An 18,632-nucleotide genomic window follows, 5' to 3' on the forward strand; every position below is an offset into this window, starting at 1 on the left:
TAATACTAGGAGACCTTAATACATCACATTCAATAATGGATAGAACACACAGAAGATCAATAAGGAAATACAAGACTTAAATGATACTCTAAACCAACTAGACCTAACAAAAATATACAGAACACTTTAACCAACAAAAAGAGAATGCACATTCTTCTTGAGTGTATATGGGTCATTCTCCAGGACAGACCATATCTTAGGTCACAAAGCAAATCTCAACAAATTCAAATATATTGAAATCATAGACAATTCTCCAATGACAATGGAATGAAGCTAGGAATCAATTACAGGAGAAATGGAAATTTCATAAATATGTGTAAATGAAACAACATACTCTTAAACAACCAATAGGTGAAAGAGGAAATCACAAAGGAAATTAGGAAATATCTTGAGGTAAATTGAAATGAAAATATAATACACCACAACATATGGGATGCAGCAAAGACAGTGCTGAGAGGGTATTTATACCTCTAAATGCTTACATTAAAAAAGAAGAAAGATTCAGATCAAAGACCTGACATCAAAACAAGAAGAACTAGAAAACACGAACTGTGACCCTATCCTTGACTGAAGAATATTACGCTTCCTTCTGCAATTCATATACAGGATTCATGGGTGGAGTCACAACTCCATGGAAGCTATCTGATCAAAAGTTACCACCCACAAATGGATGGGTCACATCTCCATGGGAACAATCAAAATGCTCCCAGCCAGCAATACTGAATCCTCATAAAAGGACATGGCTTTTCCGGGGTCCACCAAAGATTCAAACTGGTACAGCAAGGAACTGTGAGAAGCCCGTAGAGCCTGAAGGCCACTTCCAGCTGACAGCCAGCAGGAAGCCAGGCTCTGCGTCATACAGCCACATAGAAATGAATGATCCTGAATAGTTTTGGAATCAAATTCTTTCCTATTCAGCCCTCCAGATGAGAAACCAGACTGACTGATGTCTGTCCCTTGAATGTATCCCTGTGAGATAATGAGCAGAGGACCCACCTAAACTGTGTGTCAACTCTATTAAAAGAAATTGTGAGACAATGAATGTGTGTTGTTTTAAGCCACTAACTTTGTGGTAATGTTATGCATTGATAAAAAATGAATACAATATTGTTAGGAAAAGCGCAGCTCATGTATTGGTCAAAAGTCCTCAGTCACTCTTCACTGTCTTTGGAATAAAGTTCAAAAAGCTTTAAAAAACAAAACAAAACAAAAAAAAAACAACCAGAAGAACTGGAATAAGAACAAACTAAACCCAAAGCAAGCAGAAGAAAGGAAATGACAAAGATTAGGATGGAGAGGAGATAAATGAAATAGAGAAAATCAACAAAACCCAAAATTGGTCCTTTGAAAAGATCAATAAAATTGACAAACTTTTAGATAAACTGACAAACTAAAAAAGAGACAAACAACTATAATCAGAAATGACCAAGGGGGACATTACTACCCAACTGAAATAAAAAGAACTATAAAAAGATGAACAATTGTACACTAATAAATTAGATAACCTAGATAAAATGGGCAAATTCTTAGAGACTCACAACCTACTTACACTGATGAAAGATGAAATAGATCTCATCAAACCAGTTACTAGTAAAGTCTCCCAACAAAGAAAAGCCCAAAACTAGATCACTACACAGGGGAATTTTTCCAGACACTTCAAGAAAATTTAACATAAATCCTGTTCAAAATCTTCTAAAAAACTGAAGAGGGGGGAACACTACCGAATTCATTCTAAGAGGCCAACCTCACCCTCATACTGAAGCCAGATAAAGATACTACAAGAAAAGAAAATTACAGACCAATATCTCTTTTATGAATATAAATGTAAAAGTCCTCAACAAAAGACTAGGAAAACAAATTCAACAGCACAATGAAAGGATTATGAACCATGATCAAGTAGAATTTATCCCTGGTATGCAAAGGTGGTTCAATAAGAGAAAATCAATTACTGTAATACACATTTACAGAATAAAGGAATAAAAACCACATGACCATCTCAATTGCTGTAGAAAAGGTATTTGACAAAATTCAGTGCCCTTTCTTGATAAAAACACTTTAGAAACAAAGAACAGAAGGGAAATTCCTCAAAATGATAAAGGGCATATATGCAAAAACCACAGCTAAAAATTTACTAAATGGTGAAAGACAGAAAGCTTTCCCTCTAAGGTCAAGAACAAGACAAGGATGCCCACTGTTACCACCGTTATTCAACACCATACTGGAAATTCTAGCCAGAACAATTAGGCAAGAGAAAGAAATAAAAGGCATCCACATTGGAAAGGAAGAAGTAAAATTTTCCCTATTTGCAGATGACATGAGCCTATATATAGAAAATCCTGAAAAATCCACAACAAAACTCCTCGAGCATAAATGAATGAAACAAAGTGTTGTGGTAAAAGATCAATACCCCCAAATCAGTAGTGTTTCTATACACAAGCAATGAACAATCTAAAGAAGAAATTAAAAAAAAAATCCATTTACAATAGCAATTAAAAGAATCAAATAGATAGGAATAAATCTAACTAAGGATGTAAAGAACTTATACACGGAAAACTAAAAATCACTGCTAAAAGAAATCAAAGACCTAAATAAGTGAAAGAACATTCTATGTTTCACAAACTGGAAGACTAAATATTAAGATGTCAATTCTACCTAAAGTGATTTACGGATTCAACGCAATCCCAATAAAAAATTTCAATAGCAATCTTTGCAGAAATGGAAGAGCCAATTATCAAATTTATATGGAAGGGGCCCCAAGTTGCAAAGCCATCTTGAAAAAGAAGAATGAAGTTATAGGACTCACACTTCTTTATCTTAAAGTGCACCAGAAACAATAGTAATCAAAATAGCATGATACTGGCACAAGGAGAGACATAAGAGCCAATGGAATCCAATTAAGCTCAGAAATCAACCCTCACATTTATGGTCAAATGACTTTTGGCGGGGAGCAAAGATCACTCAATTGAGAAAGGAGACTCCCTTCAACAAATGGTGCTGGAAAACCTGGATCTTCGTTTGCAGAAGAATGTGAAGTTTGCCTATTTCACACCTCACACAGAAATCAACTCAAAATCGAACAAAGACTTAGCCAGAACTATCAAACTCCTAGAAGAAAATGTAGGGAATCATCTTCAGGACCTTGTGTTAGGCAATCATTTCTTAGAGTTCACACCTGAAGCACAAGCAACAAAAGAAAAAATAGATAAATGGAAACTCAACAAAATTTTTTAAATTGTGTGCCTCAATCAAAGGACTTTATCATAAAAATAAAGTGACAACCTACACATGGGAGAAAATATTTGGAAGCCACTTATCCTACAAGGGCTTACTATCCAAAATATATAAATAAATCCCGCATCTCAACAACAAAATGACAAACAAGCCAATTTTAAAATGGACAAGAGGCTCCTCAGTTCCTCTTCCTTCAAGTTAGAAGTCAGACACCCATGCACCCACCCTCACCACTCATATTTCTCACCCAGGTGGCTATGGCGGTGGCAGCTTGCGATGTTGGGCTTCAAAGGAAAAGCTGTAATCGATTTAACCTCTACTGTGGGGATGTCAGGTTGGGGTTGGCAGCGGTGGCAGCGCTACTCCTTCAAGAGGGCTGCTTTCTCTCCAGGGAAGGAGGTCACCGCCCGGTGAGAAACAGGCTGAGGGGAAGCCTGCTCTGAGATTGGCAGAAGCTCCAGCCTGAGCTCCCAGAGAGCCTTGCGCCGGACACAGGGAGGGCTGCGCAGCCCACGCCCATTGGTGCCGAGGGCCTGACGTCACCAAGACGAGCTGCGAGGCCGAAGTTCTTCGTGCCCACCTGCTACGTGAGGCCACCTGAGGAAATGGAAGCCTTTGCTGCTGGCACTATAAAATGGTGCAGCCACTGTGAAAGACAGTCTGGCAGTTCCCCAGAAAGTCAAGTATAGATTTACTATATGGCCCAGCAATCCCACTTCCAGGTATCTACGAAAAGAAGTGAAAGTGGGGACCCAAAGAAATATTTGTATGCAGATGTTCATAGCCACATTAGTCACAATTGCCAAAAGATGGAAGCAACCCAAGTGTCCATCAGCCAATGAACAAATAAATAAATTGTGGTAAATACACCAATGGAATATTATTCAGCCATAAAAAGGAATGAAGTTCTGATATATGCAACAACATGGGTGAAACTTGAAGATATGTTGAGTGAAACGAGCAAGATACAAAAGGACAAATAGAGTATAATCTCACTAATATGAAGTCATTAGAATAAGCAAACTTGTAGAGTCAGAATCTAGAATACAGGTTACAAGGAGATGGGGTATGGGTAGGGAATAGGAAGTGAAGGCTCAAAATGTATGGAGTTTCTTTTTGGGATGATGAAAATGTTTTAGTGATGGATGGGGGTGATGGTACCACAACATTATGGACAAAATTAACAGCACTGAAATATATATCTAGATGTGATTAAAATAGGAATTGTTAGGCTGTATATATGGCAATAGAATTTTTAAAATTCTAATTAGAAAAAAGAATGGACCCTGAATTGCCCTACAAATGGATGATAAGCAGGTAAACTTAAAGAAAAACAACAATGTAGTTGTCAATTAACTAATACCTACTTTAAAGCAGAAACATTATTCCCTGAAATCAGAAATTCTATCCTCCAAAATTGAAAGAGAACATATTCAATTATTGGAGAGCAACGTTGAATATAATTTACCAGTGACATCATTTCCTTTCATGAAACAAATACAAATAAATTTTATTTATTTAGGAAACTAAAATATTTAATTAAGAAACTTATCATTGTGTCATTAAATAATTTCCCCCAATTTCTGCTTTTTCCTTTTAAAAGTTACCAAACTTTTCATTGTTCATCATTTCCTTTATACTACTTTGTTCTCTCTGTTTCCTGTTCTCTCTTCTAACTTCTTTGTGAGAATAGGATTTGTGATTTAAGGGGGCTGTTTGCCAATTAAATACGAAAACAATCGGAGGCTTAGCATCAACATAAAACAACAGCATTTATTGCAAGATACCTTTTCCTCTAGACTCTTTTAAACGGTATGCCGCAAAATTTACCTCCCCCACCAACTCTCAGACACTATGGAGTTTAAGGTGATCTCATTTTAAATAACCTGTCTTTCGCACGTAAATGGATCTTAGTCCTTGGTGTTCTTTAAGGGAAGCTGAAGGCTTCTCCTCACTGCTTCTTCACCCTGTTCCCCAAGAATGAGACAAGTTCAATACCTCAACAGTCTTCAAGTTATCTTTCTCCCACTTCCTTTCACAATTGACTAAACAGACCTGTGGATTCAAATATTGGAGGATTTTCTGCCTCTCTTCTTTTCCTCTGTATTCTTCTTTCTTTGCTATCAGTGTTAAGATCCAAGATTTGCATGAGGCAGGGGAAAAACATTATTTGGTTTAATTTTTCCACCTCTGACAGACAAAGCAGTCTTTCCTTGCAATCAGCCTAAAAGACAGAGTTCTACATTGAGGTTTAGAATCGAAGCTACAACTAACAAAAGGACATTCTGGTGTTTTTATTTACCTTTTCTGTGCATATGTCTCTCAGGGACCTTGCAGAGAACGGACACTATGGCAAAGCAAAATCTCTGAGTGGCACAGTGTAGTGTTCAAGATGGGCACACTGGCCTCAGAGGCTTTACTGCTTTCTGTCTCTTTGCCTTTGGGCAAACATCTTACTTTCTCCAATTCTCCATTTTATTTGCCTAGCATATAATACAGTATCAATAAATATTAGCTAATTTTACTGTCATTATTGAATGCTGGTCTAAAGTAATCCATTAGTTTCTCTTCCAACATTTATCTCCAATCTGAGAGGATTATGTATGCACCCGGGGTTATTTGTTTTTGTTTTTGTTTTTTCAATTGAGGTGAAATTCACATAACATAAAGTTAACCACTTAAAAATTAACAATTGAGTAGCATTTAGTACCTTCATAGCCTTGTGCAACATTACCTCTAGGTAATTCCAAGACATTTTCATCATCCGGAAGGAAACCCTGTACTGATTTAAGTATTGCTACCTTCCCCAAACCCCATGGTAACCAAGAATCTGTGTTCTGTGTCTATGGATTTACCTGTTTTGGCTATTTCATATAAATGGAGTCATACGATATGTGATCTTTTGTGTCTGGCTTCTTTCACTTAGAATAATGATTTGAGATTCATCCATGTTGTAGCATGAATGAGTACTACATCCCTTTTTACGACAAAATAATTCCACATTGTTTATCCATTCATCTATTGATAGATATCTGCCTAACTTTTTTTAATCTGTGGCAAACAACAGTTGGCTTTGTAAAAATAAAATAAACCATGAAAAATAATAAACTATTGTGGTTATACCATGGTGTATCAGTGAAAATCAGAAAAATCATGTGGTGGTTAAACCAATTGAATATCTGTATTTGAATATTCAAATCAAATATTAAGCATCTATTACATGGCTAGACTGTTTCAGTCACCGTGGGAATACAAAAGAAATATAAGATATTGTTCTTTGAGTTAGAAGAAGCTACCAATTTAGCTGAGGAGCCAAGATGAGATGAAATAATGAGATAACAATCCCAGGCAGAATCGTGTGGCTCTGTTAATGATAGGGATGCATCTGAAATAAGGGGCAGCCCAGTGTAGGTAATGATGATTGGGAAGAGGATATGAAGGAGGATCTGAACTAAGCCTGGATGGAAGTCACCTTGAGACAGGGAGGAGGAATAACTGCAGCATTCTAGGAGGAAGGACCTATGTGAACAGAGGACAAAGGCAGAAATTGGCCTTTCAGGAGTGGATAACAGAGATTGTTTCAAAGACAAGCAGATACAGCTAAATTTCTGACCGTAGGCAAATGGGAGCCAGTGATACTTACTGAGCTTAGGAGAAGCATGATAAAGGATGCAGCAGAGTTAGAATCTAATCATTTATGTTCTATGAACACTACCTCCCGGGTTTGCATTTTGAATGGATAGGTAGGAAAAGGAAGAGCTACATGATAAGACATTTTCAAGGCTGGCTACAGAACACTAAGAAAGCCATGAAGTTAAAAAAACATTCTAAGGCGGGCCGCGGTGGCTCAGCGGGCAAGAGTGCTTGCCTGCCGTGCCGGAGGACCCCGGTTCGATTCCCGGCCCCAGCCCATGTAAAAAAAAAAATAAACAAACAAACGAAATATAATAAAAACAAGAAAATGTATAAAAATGTTTCCCTTTCTTCCTCCCTTCCTTCCTTCTCTGTCTTTCCTTCCTTTCCTCTCTCTCTCTTTAAAAAAAAAAAAAAAAAAACATTCTAAGATTTCTAGCCTGGGAGATTGGAAAGCATTTGGTAGTTTTCACCAAAAATGGATAATGTTTAAGGGATCAATTTCATGGAGAAATTATGAGATAAATAGAGATTTGAAGTCATAGCAAGAGGTTCTAAAATCTAATGGAGTGCCACATAAGAGAGAGTTTGGATCCAGTTCCTGTAACCATTTTCATAATTCAAGATGATTATATGAAAATATCACACCAAGTTTTCTTCTCAAGGAGTTTACTTATGCAATCTTTCCCCCCAACCCCAGAATAAAAACAAAATACAAAAAAGCAAAAACATTACTCTAAAATAAACAGAAGTTATTCCATTTGAAAACTGTGGCAGCTACCATTTTGTATCAAGACAACGAAGTTAACCAAAATAGAACTTAAGGAGTCTTATAAGCCCTTAGTTGTGCCCCGACCTGGTCAGAATTGTGAATTCTTTAATAATATTTTTGAGAAACAACTCAAAAAATCAAAGTGCAATGGTAAGCTGCTCAAGTCCAAGGGACCTGACCTTATCTGGTCAATTAGAATTGTCTTTGAAATTTACTATGCAAGTCAGTGTTCTACATAGATTTTTGTGAAAAGAAATGAAAATGTTCCCAGCTGAGGGACCAAGAGAACCAAAAAAACATGCAAACTATTATAAATAATCAGTTCCCTCTTTTCTGAGCTAGATGTTTTATAACACAATTCCTTAATCAAAACAAACCAGGGATTGGGTGGGGGATACCAGGTGGCCATTTGAATCCTCTGAGTCACGGAGGAGAATCGATTTGCAGAAATCTCTGTCCCAAGTCAAGGGCAACAGATTACTGGAGGTACAAAATCTTAGGTTGATAAAAACAAAAGGCCCTTCTTGTTACTGTGCTGCCTCCCCGCAAGCGCTACCTCTCAGCAGGTGACATGAAAACTGTCACCTCATCTGCCTCTGTTTTTGGTGGCTAAACAGGTTTAGATTTCAAAGTCTTTCTTCTCCTTGATTGGGACTACTTCTTTAAAAATGCTGATGAAGATTTCTAGGGTTTCTTTGAAAATAATTATTATAAAAGAAATTGCTCCCAGGCTTTATCCATGCATATTAATAAGCCTCCACTGCTAGCCAGTTTTTTAAGTCAAGATTTTTGCTTCCAAAACACAGATTTGTAGTAATGCATTTTAAAGCCTTAATAATTGGAGCAGACTACAGTCTGCTTCAAAACAATCTAAAAATAACAAAATACAAAAAATATATTTTTAATTATTTTTCCTCTTTATGTCATCATAATCTGATAAATCCTGTGAACCGTTGCTCCAAGAATGATTTGGATCTTTAACAGCATAAATTGCAGAAAACCAAAAGAGGTTTCAAAAATTAAAAAATAAAATCAGGTCTAGTAGACATGCACTTGGCATTATTTAAACAAGCTATGTTTTTCTTAACTGCTCTTTTAGTATTTTGCCATTTTATTCTTTATATTGCCAGAGATGTTTGCTTTATAAGTGTGTGAACTTCATCATCTTCACTGACTAAAAATTTTTAAAGTAGGACAGTATAAAATAACAGAGGAAGGTTAACAAGGCTGAAAGATAGGCTATAAGCTATCTTCTTTCTTAAAAAAACATATAAAAGAAAATTAATATTAAAAAGTACAATTTAAACTTAAAACAAAAACTCATTAAACTAATTATAATAGGATATGCATTTTGGTGGCTTCTTACTGAGTAAAATTTCCTCATATCCTCCTTCCCTTCTCTCTCACCTCCCACCTCCATCACATTCCACCATACAAAGGGATTCAGAATCTTCCCATGAATAGATATTATGTAAAGAGGAAGTTCTCTTAAGTCATTTCCTATGGAAAATAAAATTTCCACTTTTAGCAACCTGCTTAAATTTAAGGCATTGTAACCTCCAGAATTCCCTTGCAAAAATTCAGGAGGGTAAAACACTTCATTTGCCATCACCAACACTTTCAAAATTCGGTTTGTTCATTTTCTCATTCTATGGCACTGAGGAACCTTCATAAATGTTCTAAATCCCAAGTCCTTCATTGGTAAAGTAAGTATAAAGCATATGCTTCATAAAGTTATTGGGAAGAAAGTACTCAATCAACAGTAGCTGCTGCTGCTGCTATTATTTCCATTGGCTACTAGAAAGGATTGAGGCCCAAGTCTACTCAATCAGATAGTTATGAGAGACAGAAATGCTGGTGGAAGTAATGGAGGAAGAGATGTTTGATAGCTCTGGGCCCCGGACTGCAATGCAATGGGAAGGGGGAGAATATGAGATACCCAACCCTCCCTCCATTTTGATAAGTTGGCTTGTGGTCAGGCTTGACCATATTAACTGATCTGCTACTGTCATGGCTGGTTCTCCAGCTGGGGGCCAGGTAACCATCCCTGAGTACAAGGAGAATTGTGCAACTACAGGGCATTTGAATAATTTCAACTCCTTTGGCCATTGCCCATGAAATGTTAAAAGTGTGCTCTTGAATCTAGGGTGCCTTTTTCCTGTTGTAATTTTCTTACCCTGTTAATCTTTTAGCTCTTGATTGGAAAAAGTCTAGGGAACAGAAAAAAATAAAGGAAAGGGCTGAAAGGAATAACAATGACTTTTACTCCCAAATTTATTATGCTTAGAGTTCATTTCTCTAAGATTCACCCTAGGATTTGTACAATTGCATACTCAAAATTGGAGCTCAGCCCAGTACCTCATACATGCAGAAACGCTGGCATCTGTCTAGTTGTGATGTATTTCTGAACTCTGTCTACCCTTAAGATCTTTTGATACTTTCTGCCTATAACCAGAGAGCCATGCTAGAATTTCCTGAGCTTCTATCTCATGAGCTTAAAGCAGCATTCATTCACAAAGAGTCTTGCTGAAAGCATAGTTCCACCACATTTCAATAGTTACTGTTACAGAAATAGTCAACAATATGAGAAAGGCTATGCCAAACAAAGTCAAACCAGGATCTCTTATTGCAAGACTTCTCAGAGCCTTTGATATATGAATATGGATCACAGAGCTCCCCAGAGGGGCACTTATCAGATCATCCAACACTTTTTCCACAGAGCATTTCATGGGATTGATTATCTCCTGAACACATGAAAACGCGTGAACAAGTCCCAAGGTGGTTTTACATCTTGATTTGCTCTTTTTGCCTTACCTTATTTACATTTAGTTGCATACACTGATAGTATCTATTTAAGGGAGTGTCTTATTTCCCAGCTGCTATGACAAATACCAATGGATTGGCTTTAACACCAGGATTTTATTGACTTATAGTTTTGAAGCTAGAAGAAGCCAAAATCAAGGCACCAGCAAGGCTGTGCTTTCTCCATTGAAGACTGTGGTGTTCTGGTGTTGACTGCTGGCAAACTTTGAGTGCCTTAGTTTTCCTCATCATATGGAGACATGCATGGTGATGTCTTCCTCTTTTCCTTCTGGGTTCCTACTGACTTCTGGCTTCCAGCTTCTTCTCATGACTTTCTCCCTGTTAGCCCTCCAATAACAGGATGAAGACCTATCCTGATTCAGGTGACCACTCCTTAACTGAAAATAACATCTTCAAAAGGTTGGTTTAGAGTGGATTCCACTCACAGGAATGGGATTAAGAGTAAGAACATATTTTCTCTGAGGCATATAATTCAGTCTGCCATATGGAGGAATTTGGAAACCCGATAATCATTCTTGGTAATGCTGGTATGATGTGTGTTTTAAACACAAATGTCTGAATCCTTAACTAAAGTCACAGGTCTTTGACAGAGATAGGAAGGTAGATGACTCACGCAAAATCACACACTTGACTTCTATGGAAAAGCTTTTATCCTCAAACTCCAGTGTAGACACTTGGGGACTAGGGACAGAAGTTATTTTGGTGACTGGGGAAAAGACAGGGTGATTGGTTCTGCCCCTGAACACATTCTCCAAAAGTGGACCTCAGAGAAAGTAGTCACAGGTGGTGTCCCTTTTGTATGTTCATCCCCCAAACACTACCTCACAGAGCAGAACCAATATATCTGAATTGGATTGGAATTTTTGGGCTTATAGAAAAGTAATTGTTTCGCCTAGACTGCAAGCAAATATGTCTAAGAAGAGAATAAATTTATGTCCTGAGGAATTAGGGAGATAGTCCCCAGAAACATGCCATTTCTCTGAAGTGTCCTTGTAGAGGACAAGATTTGACTTCACCTGCAATTTCCTCTTCCTTCTTCAGATATCAGAATGTGTTTTTTTCCTTTAGACACTTTCATATCTTTGATGGTGGATAATATATTAATATAAGGGCCTGATCCCTTGGTTAGGCAGGTTTCATGGGCCAATTATATTTCTTCTATCTCATGGATAAAATCCTATGCCAAGGCTCAACAGGGATCATAGGAGAGGGAACTTTCTCTCCCCTTTGGAAATAAAGGTCCCTCTTGGAAATAAGGGTCATAAGCCTAGAGCAAACACCATCGTGGCCATCAGAGCAGAAATGGCCTTCCTGAAAATCAAGTCAACAAGAGTAAAGCAGACTTAGAAGATGAAAAAGTAAAGATTCTTGAAGAAAATGTCAAAACCTTTGGATCCAGCTATGCTTTGAAGCATAGTCCTCCAAGCTTTCAAATTACAGGAACAATAATGTCTTTTCTGATTAAGCTAGTTTGAGTTGGGGTTGCTAAAGCTGTAACAAAACGGTGGGAGAACAACCTACTCCTGTTCCTAAAAATTCATCAAAATTGTCATTTTCTTTCAAAATATATTCATGTTTTATTAAATACATTAAATTATTTACTATTGAGTAAAGTCAACTTTCCAGGAAGTTGAGCAAGTTTTATTCAATGTCTTCTCACCCTCTTGGCTCATTGCTGAGGATCCCAGTTTTGATCCTAGCATGATTGTAGAATTAGGATGGATAGTTCCTTTCTTAATCATTTCAATTTTACCATTCTGAAAGCAAGGAAACATAAAGCTTAATAAATGAAGATGAAGAATAATAATATCCTATGAAGGCTTAAGCCACAGACTTCTGGCCTCCTTTGCCTAGAGTTCCACTGACTATAATTCATAATAGCAATATGTCTGAAATTAACCAAGTGTTTCCTATGTGCCACATACTTTCTATACATGTTCTTAATTCTCACCAAAAACCTATGATGTGGTGAGTATTATTATCTCAATTTTATAGATGAAAAAACTGCAATTTACTCAAGTTAAAAACAAATGTTCAAGATTATAAACCTAATGTGATGGTTAGGTTGATGTGTCCACTTAGCAAGGTGATGGTGCCCAGTTGTCTGGTCAAGCAAGCACTGACCTGTTACCGCAAGGACATTTCATGGGCTTAAATCATTAGTTAGTTGATTGCATCTATGGTTGATTATATCAACAATCAACTAAAGAGTGTGTCTTCAGCAATGAAAGATGTTGAATCCAATCAGTTAAAGACTTTAAAAGGAGAAGTGATGACTTCAGCAGTCAAAAAAGAGAACTTGCATCTCTATTTCAGCCAGCCAGCTTCTCCTGGGAAAGTCATTGAAATCCCTCATCAGAGTTGCCAGCTTGCAAAGTATCATACAGAATTTGGACTCATGTATCCCCACAGTTTTATAAGATTTTATGAAATCTTATATTATTTCAGATATCTCCTGTTGGTTCTGTTTTGCCAGAGCACCTTGCTAACAGCCTTAATAAGAGACTCAGGATCAAAAATCAGACAACTTGGGCACAAGTAAAAATAATAATAACAATAGTAATAATAATCACTTAACACTTACTTTGTGTCAGGCATTGTTCAAGTGTTTTATGTATGCAACTCATGAGGTAGGTACTAATCCTTTTCTCAAAAATGGAAAAACCAAGGTTGGCTGATTTGCCTAAAATAACATAGCTAGTATGTTTCAAAACCAGATGGTCTTGCTACAATGTCTGCAAACTTGACCTTTGTTCTCTTTTTTACTTGGCTTTTTAAGAGAGATGGAAAGGAATAACAGTGCTTTCTTTCAAGGTAGAGGAGGCCTCAGGACCTTCATACCAAACCTTTCATGTAAGAAACCAATGCCTCTAAGAACCAAAGAAACCATAACTTCTCATCGAAAAACAAAGGTAAGAAGCAAGAAATCTTGCCACTCTGAAGCCCCACCTTTACCTACATTACAATTACTATTAGAATTCAAATTGCACCTTCTAAACTGTGGCCAAGGACATGTCCTCTCATTTAACTCAGACATATGAAGAACCTTCTTGGGGTGTGTGCCAGTTTGAAGCTATTACGTACCCCAGAAAAGCCATTTCCTTTAATTCTCATTCAGTATTGCTGGGTGGGATCTTTTTATTGTTTCCATGGAAATTTGACCCACCCAATTGTGGATGGTAACTTTTCATTAGATAGTTTCCCATAGAGATGCATCTCCACCCATTCTAGGTGGAGTTGCTTACTGGAGCTCTTTAAGAGGAAACCAGGTTGGAAAAAGCAGAGCCGATCACCCACACAGCCAGAGACCTTTGGAGATGCAGAAAAAACACCCCTGGGGAAGACTTATGAAATAAGAAGAGAAAGGTAGCAGTTGTCACCATGTGCCTTTCCAACTGACAGAGGAGTTCTACACCCATCAGCCTTTCTTAAATCAAGGTTTTTTTTTCCCTGAATGCCTTAATTTGGACATTTTCACAGGCTCAGAACTGTAAACTTCCAACTTAATAACTTCCATTTTTAATAGCTGTTCTGTTTCTCTGGTATATTGTATTCCGGCAGCTTCCAAACTAAAACAGAGGGTATAGTGAAAAGAGGTAAGTAGGTGTATTAGTTTTTTATTGCCATTGCAACAAATTACTACAAACTTGATGGCTCAGAAACAATACACATTTATTAGTTAACAGTTCTGGAGGATAACCTGGGCTAAAACCAAGGTGTCAGCAGGACTGTGTCCCTTCCTTTTCCAACTTCGTGAGGCCAACTTGTATTGCTTGGCTTCTGATCCCTTCTCCATTTTCAAAGCCAGTAGTGTAGCACCTTCACATCTCCTTCTGACTTTCCCGCCATCCTCTTTCACTTATAAGGTCCTTGTGATTAAATTAGTACCACCTGAATAATCCAGTATGCTCTCCCCATCTCAAATTCCGTAACTAAATCACATCTGCCAGGTCCCTTTGCCATATAAGTTGACATTCATAAGTTATGGGGGTTAGGATTGGGCATCTTTGAGGGGCTGTTATTCTGCCTACCACAGCAGGTGAAGGAGGTTTTAGCTTCTTCACAGAGATAGACAGATGCTGCTTCTGAAAAATAAGTTCAAACTTCATAATTTCAGTTTTGAGTCTCCTCTCCCATTCCCAGTTCTGGATCCTGGTGGAGCCGTCAGGCCCTCCTGCTGGGTCTGAGAACGAGAAGGTTCACAGGATGATCCCTGTCTTTTCTGGGCCAAAGGCCATATTGTCTTTTTTTTTTTTTTTTCTTTAATGGGCAGGCACCGGAAAACGAATCTGGGTCTCCAGCATGTCATATAGTTTTGTTTTGTTTTCATGGGCAGGCACCGGGAATTGAACCTGTGTCTCTGGCATAGGAGCAAGAGCTCTGCCTGCTGAGCCACCGTGGCCCACCCCATATTGTCTTTTAACTCAGATAACTTCCATTTCTTGTTGCCAGGATGTACTCACCTTTGGGAATTTATTTCATCTGCTACTTCCAGAATAAGTTTCCACAGGCTCTTTAGTGACTGTCTCAAAACATAATGTGAATAGTGATTATTTCCTAGCTTGAGTCTAAGATCACTGTGCTTTCCATGCTTTAAAACAGCAAGTGAGCTATTTGTTCTATAGCCTGGTTTCTTGGATTCCTTCCCAAGCCATGTTTGAATGGGCATTATCAGATTTTCCCAATCTTTGTTTTCTTTGCTGTTATAGAAATGGAACTGAAATACCCCAGTTTCCTGTTCGAAACTTCTTACCCAATTGAGTTCAGCTCTATAATAAAAAGATTAAAAAATCTACATTTGTTTTAGTATCACATGCAATTTTTTTTTATCTCATCCCTTTCTCAAGTTTTGAAGGAAATAAAAGCAGCAATGGACCAAGGTAGGCTTTATTAATATTACAAAGTTTATCATTCCTGAGTAAGTACTAGAAAGAAGCAAACTCTTCCCCACCCACGTATTGGGGCTGGGGAGATGAAGGGCCCTAAATGTAATAATATAATTGGTCAGACCCTCACAATAGGTACATTCAAAGTTTTGGACAAATCCTGAGGTATTCAAAGAAAACCTAGATGGTGTTTGGAGGAAAAGCTAGAGACAATTGGTTGTTCTGCAAAAGAAAATGGGAGACTTTTGTTTTGTTTTTGTTCTGGTCCTTAGAGGGATCAGAGGAGAAAAAGAATGTAATAGAAGGGAGTGTAAGAATGGAAGAAAGAGAAGATAGAGCAACACAGTATTGGAGTCAAAAGATTTGCAAGAACCAGAAAGTCTAATATTCATGCTTATTTTGCTTGAATATTATACGTGAAACTTCTAAAATTCCAGACCTTCAATGTCAGCTCCACTTGAACAGGCCTTTCTGCTAGGAATAGTGCATCTCATTTTCCCTGGAGTTCACCTTCATTACATCCTGTTCCTCAAGCCCCATTCACAGAGGTGGGCCCCTAACCTAGGCCTGGCACACAACACCATCTGAAACTATCTTGTTCACATACTTATATGCTTATATACTATCTGTCTTCTTCCACTAAAATGCAATTCCCATGAAAGCAGAGACTAAGTCAGTCTTGTTCACTGCTGTATCCACAGCAGAGAAACAAAGCAATGAGTATTTGTTGAATGAATGAATGAATGAATGAATCATAATATCCCATTCTCCTGGCCACAGTGATGTGCCCAAGACATGGCCTAAAACCCAAGTCAGAAAAATCAGAGTTCCCTATAATTTTATATAATTGATGTAGAAAGAAGCTTTCTTTCCTCTAGGATCATTAAACTGAGACATTGTAAGCCTCTCTCTACATCTCATAGACCAAACTTATCTGTAGTAAAACAGAAGGACAACACAAAGTCGAAAAGAGATGAAAGTTGGGATAAGAGGTGAGGATGGAAGGAGAGAGAAACAGGCTAACAACACAGTTTGAGCCATGTGACCTTGAAGCCATTTCCATTCCTGGCTCCTAGTTCAGGGGTCAGGAACTTTTTTGTAAAAGGCCAGACAGTAAATATTTTAGGCTTTTTGGGCCCCTGTTGCAACTTCTCAATTTCACTGTTACAGTGTGACAGCAGCCATAGAAAAAACATAAATGAATGAGAGTGGGTTCCAATAGATTTTATAAAAATAGATGAGAGGCCAAATTTGGTCCATGGGCTGTATTTCCTGACCCCATGACCTCAAGCCAATAAACTTCCTCCCTCCTCTCTCTGACTTTGCTTAAATTGAAGTACATGGATTAAAATGTACTTCAATGTAGTTGGTTTCCTTTGTATCTTGTTTTATGCATTTAGAAACATTAACTCCATAGTTTTCACAATACTGTTGAAAGAGTCCCAAGCATAGGAAAGGTTCAGAACCTTGAGAAACACTCCAGAGTGTTAAAAACAGTGCTCTGCATAATATACCCCCTCTCAGTAACCAGTTATTCCTGAGAGATTACATAACAATGAAATTACAATTAGGTTATTCAAGGGAAGTTGGGGCAGGGGGGTAACAGAAATCCTAAGACTTGAGAATGACATCAGTGAGAATAACATTCTTCTCCAGTTTGGTGCTATGTCGAGAATTTGACCATAGAATGGGATGAACCCGAGGCTGACCTTGAGTAGTATTTTTCATGATAAGGGACAACTGTATTTTCTTGGAGAGACAGCATAGGTGTGGTGGAAAGAATGTGGACTTTGGTAAGCACTGAGACCTGGGTTTGAATCCCATTCCCACCTCTCACTAGTGAGCTGTGGGGCCTTGAACTACTTACTTCATCTCAGTTGGTCTCCTTTGTCCAACTTCAAAGGGCTCATGAAAACAATAAATGAAGAGGCACTCAATCCACGTTCTCTTGTTCTTCCATATGCATGTTTATTAGTTTCTTTTAGATGACTATTTAAAATGAGAGGCTGAAGCATTCCACAAATGTGTAGGAACACAGCTGCTCATTTAGCATTGCAGGTTTTTATTAAGCGAACTGATAAGCCTTATATTCTGTAATTGGTGCAAGTTCTTTTTTTCCTAATGACACTAATCTGTTTTTATCGTAGTCATTTAACTGAGTTTCATGATTAGCACAGGCAAGGTTTTAGGGATTTAAATCATTTGTTTGATGTTTTTGCTTTTAGGCATGTTTGATTATTTATTAAAATCGATAAAATCAGCTGTGTCAACTAGTTATTAAAACTATAATTCTTTTATTAGTTAATACCAGGAGGGTTGAAGCAAATGAAAACTAAAACATCACACAAATTCTTGATTATGAGGCAAGCTATTATACGGATGGCTTACATACTTTGCATTCACTAAAGCCTGTTTAGAACAAGTCTGTTCTATCATTAGTCAATAAGGAAAAGGCCATTGGGTAAACATATGCACAACTTATGTTCTAAAATATGCTTTAAGATAAATACAAGTTTGAAAGAAGCAATTTGTTCTAGTAGCCAGAAAAGAAATATGAAATATTTGTTAAGAGAGAGTAGTGGATAGTGTCCAAGGATGGCTACCACCAATCCATTCCTTCTCATTACATGCCTGTCACTCCTATCATTAAGAGAGATTCTATTTTCACTCCCTGGGATCTGAGTTTGCCTTGTAACTTGCTTTGACCAAAGGAACAGGGTAGAGTTGACAATTCTGGTCAAAACCTTTAAGAACTTCCACATTCATTCTAGGAAGGCTGATGCCAAATGCTAAAGAAACTAAAGAGGAACTAAATGATAAGACACTACTTAGAGATAGAGGGGACACATGGAAAAGCACAGAGATCAGTGTGTAACATCTTCTTATACTTTCCAGCCCAGCCCACCCCATGTTGAACAGAACTGCCCAGCTGAGCTTTGCCTGAATTCCTGACCCAAATAGTGTGAAAAAGAATAAATCATTGTTTTAAGCCACTAAATGTTGGGGTGTTCTATTACTCAACAATAGTTAACTTAGGTGTGGGTAGAGGTGGGTGAAAGGTTTAGGAGGTGAAAGGGTGAGAAAGAAGGAAGGCACACCAGGAAATTTAAAGTGGGGGGGCGGGTTATTTCTGCGCTCCCGGGCAGAACTCACCAAACCCAAGATGGAGGGAGGTGAGTGTGCGCATGGGCTTTGGCACAGGCAACTTTTAAGGATGGAGGTCAGGTGACGTCCGGAAGGGGCAGTTCATTAGTTCCTGAAGTCAGGTTGGGAGGGGTGACACAGCC

Source organism: Tamandua tetradactyla, chromosome 15 (assembly GCF_023851605.1).
Source record: "Tamandua tetradactyla isolate mTamTet1 chromosome 15, mTamTet1.pri, whole genome shotgun sequence".
In the NCBI taxonomy this organism is placed as follows: domain Eukaryota; kingdom Metazoa; phylum Chordata; class Mammalia; order Pilosa; family Myrmecophagidae; genus Tamandua; species Tamandua tetradactyla.